The sequence below is a fragment of the Zootermopsis nevadensis genome, unplaced genomic scaffold, assembly GCF_977971745.1.
Source record: "Zootermopsis nevadensis isolate Lab colony 2312 unplaced genomic scaffold, Znev_1.0 Znev_ptg000252l, whole genome shotgun sequence".
Classification (NCBI taxonomy): Eukaryota; Metazoa; Arthropoda; class Insecta; order Blattodea; family Termopsidae; genus Zootermopsis; species Zootermopsis nevadensis.
In genome coordinates this window covers 132,089-137,500 of record NW_028259379.1, presented here as the reverse complement: position 1 = coordinate 137,500, position 5,412 = coordinate 132,089, and positions in this window count along the sequence as shown.

The following is a 5,412-nucleotide window of genomic DNA, read 5'->3' as shown; positions in this document are numbered from 1 at the left end:
TGCCACCGGGGATAAAATCATTTGCAATCAATAACAAATAATAAAAATAATAATATGGTTAAGTATTTGTAAATCATTAAAATTGGGCTTGCGGTGCCCCGTCTCGAAAGAAATCATCGTATAGCCGTTAACGCATTAAAAGTAAGTCATGTAAGAGACTACGCCTGTGTTTGATGGGTTGTATTGGGACGGTCGCTTCCTGAGGCCAATTCAGACGGCGAGTATAGTTACGGGGCTGCTTCGAAGCACGAGACCGTGCCGTGATAGCGCCTTCCTAAGAATAAGAAATAGAACGAATATAACTTCAGCGGCTAAGTCCGAAATATTCCAAAATGCAGTAAAATATTCTTAATTGAAAAAAAATGGGCTTGCTGTGCACAATAATGCCGTTAATTGTCTAAAAATAAATTTCCGAAATTTAACTCAAAAGTCATGGCTCTGCGGCTATGTCCCGTGGTGCTTGGAACTTGAAATCAGTTCTGCGGCTATGTCCGACCGTGCGTGTTAGTTGAGTCGCTTCAGCGGCTAAGTCCGAAAATTTCCAAAATGCAGAAAAATATACATAATTGAAGAAAGTTGGCCTTGCTGTGCTTAATAATATCGTTAATAGATTAAAAATAAATTTCCGCTGTGTTAGGTGGGCCTTACTTGGACGGTACGAATTCTGCGGCTATGTCCCGTGGTGCGTGGTACTTGAAACCAGTTCTGCGGCTATGTCCGACCGTGCGTGTTAGTTGAGTCGCTTCAGCGGCTAAGTCCAAAAAATTTCCAAAATGCAGAAAAATACACATAATTGAAGAAAATTGGGCTTGCTGTGCTTAATAATATCGTTAATAGATTAAAAATAAATTTCCGCTGTGTTAGCTGGGCCTTACTTGGACGGTACGAATTCTGCGGCTATGTCCCGTGGTGCGTGGTACTTGAAACCAGTTCTGCGGCTATGTCCGACCGTGCGTGTTAGTTGAGTCGCTTCAGCGGCTAAGTCCAAAAAATTTCCAAAATGCAGAAAAATACACATAATTGAAGAAAATTGGGCTTGCTGTGCTTAATAATATCGTTAATAGATTAAAAATAAATTTCCGCTGTGTTAGCTGGGCCTTACTTGGACGGTACGAATTCTGCGGCTATGTCCCGTGGTGCGTGGTACTTGAAACCAGTTCTGCGGCTATGTCCGACCGTGCGTGTTAGTTGAGTCGCTTCAGCGGCTAAGTCCGAAAATTTCCAAAATGCAGAAAAATATTCATAATTGAAGAAAGTTGGCCTTGCTGTGCATAGTAATGCCGTTAATTGACTAAAAATAAATTTCCGCTGTGTTAGGTGGGCCTTACTTGGACGGGACGAATTCTGCGGCTATGTCCCGTGGTGCGTGGTACTTGAAATCAGTTCTGCGGCTATGTCCGACCGTGCGTGTTAGTTGAGTCGCTTCAGCGGCTAAGTCCAAAAAATTTCCAAAATGCAGAAAAATACACATAATTGAAGAAAATTGGGCTTGCTGTGCTTAATAATATCGTTAATAGATTAAAAATAAATTTCCGCTGTGTTAGGTGGGCCTTACTTGGACGGTACGAATTCTGCGGCTATGTCCCGTGGTGCGTGGTACTTGAAACCAGTTCTGCGGCTATGTCCGACCGTGCGTGTTAGTTGAGTCGCTTCAGCGGCTAAGTCCGAAAATTTCCAAAATGCAGAAAAATATACATAATTGAAGAAAATTGGCCTTGCTGTGCTTAATAATGTCGTTAATAGATTAAAAATAAATTTCCGCTGTGTTAGCTGGGCCTTACTTGGACGGTACGAATTCTGCGGCTATGTCCCGTGGTGCGTGGTACTTGAAACCAGTTCTGCGGCTATGTCCGACCGTGCGTGTTAGTTGAGTCGCTTCAGCGGCTAAGTCCGAAAATTTCCAAAATGCAGAAAAATATACATAATTGAAGAAAATTGGCCTTGCTGTGCTTAATAATGTCGTTAATAGATTAAAAATAAATTTCCGCTGTGTTAGCTGGGCCTTACTTGGACGGTACGAATTCTGCGGCTATGTCCCGTGGTGCGTGGTACTTGAAACCAGTTCTGCGGCTATGTCCGACCGTGCGTGTTAGTTGAGTCGCTTCAGCGGCTAAGTCCGAAAATTTCCAAAATGCAGAAAAATATACATAATTGAAGAAAATTGGCCTTGCTGTGCTTAATAATGTCGTTAATAGATTAAAAATAAATTTCCGCTGTGTTAGCTGGGCCTTACTTGGACGGTACGAATTCTGCGGCTATGTCCCGTGGTGCGTGGTACTTGAAACCAGTTCTGCGGCTATGTCCGACCGTGCGTGTTAGTTGAGTCGCTTCAGCGGCTAAGTCCAAAAAATTTCCAAAATGCAGAAAAATACACATAATTGAAGAAAATTGGGCTTGCTGTGCTTAATAATATCGTTAATAGATTAAAAATAAATTTCCGCTGTGTTAGGTGGGCCTTACTTGGACGGTACGAATTCTGCGGCTATGTCCCGTGGTGCGTGGTACTTGAAACCAGTTCTGCGGCTATGTCCGACCGTGCGTGTTAGTTGAGTCGCTTCAGCGGCTAAGTCCAAAAAATTTCCAAAATGCAGAAAAATATACATAATTGAAGAAAGTTGGCCTTGCTGTGCTTAATAATATCGTTAATAGAATAAAAATAAATTTCCGCTGTGTTAGGTGGGCCTTACTTGGACGGTACGAATTCTGCGGCTATGTCCCGTGGTGCGTGGTACTTGAAACCAGTTCTGCGGCTATGTCCGACCGTGCGTGTTAGTTGAGTCGCTTCAGCGGCTAAGTCCAAAAAATTTCCAAAATGCAGAAAAATACACATAATTCAAGAAAATTGGGCTTGCTGTGCTTAATAATATCGTTAATAGATTAAAAATAAATTTCCGCTGTGTTAGCTGGGCCTTACTTGGACGGTACGAATTCTGCGGCTATGTCCCGTGGTGCGTGGTACTTGAAACCAGTTCTGCGGCTATGTCCGACCGTGCGTGTTAGTTGAGTCGCTTCAGCGGCTAAGTCCGAAAATTTCCAAAATGCAGAAAAATATACATAATTGAAGAAAGTTGGCCTTGCTGTGCTTAATAATATCGTTAATAGAATAAAAATAAATTTCCGCTGTGTTAGGTGGGCCTTACTTGGACGGTACGAATTCTGCGGCTATGTCCCGTGGTGCGTGGTACTTGAAACCAGTTCTGCGGCTATGTCCCACCGTGCGTGTTACTTGAGTCGCTTCAGCGGCTAAGTCCCACGGTGCGTGGTAGTTGCTGGATGGCGCGTGGTAGGTGTTGGCCGGCCTCGGCGGCCACTTAAGAGAGTCAAAACTATAGATCTTCGCTGCCACTCACCCGCGGGGGCTGGGGAATCCCTCCAGCCCGCCAGCGCCCCTCCCCCGCGGGGGGGTGGGGGGGCCGGAGTGACTTCGCGGGGTCTCGAAGCCGGGACCGTAGCGCACGCCCTGAGCGGAACAGGGCACGCCGCTGGCGGGGTTCGAACCCAGGACCTTCTTCGGCCATGCAGCAGCGACCCGATTTCTTGGTGTAGGGCGCCGTGGAGGCACGCGGCGTCCCAGAATCCCCGAAGCGAGGTTCGAACCCAGGAACGTCATAGGCCCCTCGCGGCTGCAGCAGCGACGAGCTTGCGTGGCGTAGGGCGCCGTGGTGGCAGGCGAGCATCGAACCGAGGACTGAGTCCTCGAGGCTGGCCGGAGAACACAGGAGCGTCGTCATCGTCCTCGCGGCGGCGGCGTAGGGCGCCGTGGTGGCCCGCGGCATCTCAGGTGGGCCTAAAACAATTAAGCTAGGTTCGAACCCAGGACGGAGTCCGGACCGAGTCCCCGCGATTAAGAACGCGGTCCCCCGCCCGCCCGCCCGCCCACACACGCCAGATCTCCGTCCTGCCCCCACCCCCACCCCCGTCCTGACACTACGACCCCGGGTCAAGTGCGGCGTGTCCCGAACCGGCAGGAGGCCTCATACTTGCCGATTGCCGGTTCGGCCGCGCACTCGGACCTGCTCCCAAAGTCCTCCCCATAGTAGGTCTGGACCCCCCTTATCTCAGCATTTGTCTTGCGCGGGCGGAAGGCGATTTTCTCCCCGACGAGAGGCTTGCCGGCCGCCAAGGCCCGGGACGTCTGCGGCAAAAGTCCGACGGCGCGTGGTAGCTCAGAAGGCTGTTTCGGTGAAAGAGTCCTGCGGTAATGGCGCCTTCTTAATAATAGTAACTTGAATAAAAATAACATAAGACAACACGAATAACGGGAGTAGAAGAAGAAGAATTAGGGAGGAAGAAAGCGTAATATAGTGAAGTAGATGGTTTTGTATTCTTATGAGTTGTTTGATTTTGAGTGAGTGAGTGGGATGTGTTGTTTTGGTTGCGTCTTATGTTTTTCTTTTATGGTTCTGTTGTGTCTTATTCTTTTTGTTGTGCCCTCTAATTATTCTTTTTCTGTCTCACTGTGTTGATGTATCGCATTGTTTTGTTGTGTCTTATGTTCTTGTACCTTATTGTAGGTCACTGCCACCGGGGATAAAATCATTTGCAATCAATAACAAATAATAAAAATAATAATATGGTTAAGTATTTGTAAATCATTAAAATTGGGCTTGCGGTGCCCCGTCTCGAAAGAAATCATCGTATAGCCGTTAACGCATTAAAAGTAAGTCATGTAAGAGACTACGCCTGTGTTTGATGGGTTGTATTGGGACGGTCGCTTCCTGAGGCCAATTCAGACGGCGAGTATAGTTACGGGGCTGCTTCGAAGCACGAGACCGTGCCGTGATAGCGCCTTCCTAAGAATAAGAAATAGAACGAATATAACTTCAGCGGCTAAGTCCGAAATATTCCAAAATGCAGTAAAATATTCTTAATTGAAAAAAAATGGGCTTGCTGTGCACAATAATGCCGTTAATTGTCTAAAAATAAATTTCCGAAATTTAACTCAAAAGTCATGGCTCTGCGGCTATGTCCCGTGGTGCTTGGAACTTGAAATCAGTTCTGCGGCTATGTCCGACCGTGCGTGTTAGTTGAGTCGCTTCAGCGGCTAAGTCCGAAAATTTCCAAAATGCAGAAAAATATACATAATTGAAGAAAGTTGGCCTTGCTGTGCTTAATAATATCGTTAATAGATTAAAAATAAATTTCCGCTGTGTTAGGTGGGCCTTACTTGGACGGTACGAATTCTGCGGCTATGTCCCGTGGTGCGTGGTACTTGAAACCAGTTCTGCGGCTATGTCCGACCGTGCGTGTTAGTTGAGTCGCTTCAGCGGCTAAGTCCGAAAATTTCCAAAATGCAGAAAAATATTCATAATTGAAGAAAGTTGGCCTTGCTGTGCATAGTAATGCCGTTAATAGATTAAAAATAAATTTCCGCTGTGTTAGGTGGGCCTTACTTGGACGGTACGAATTCTG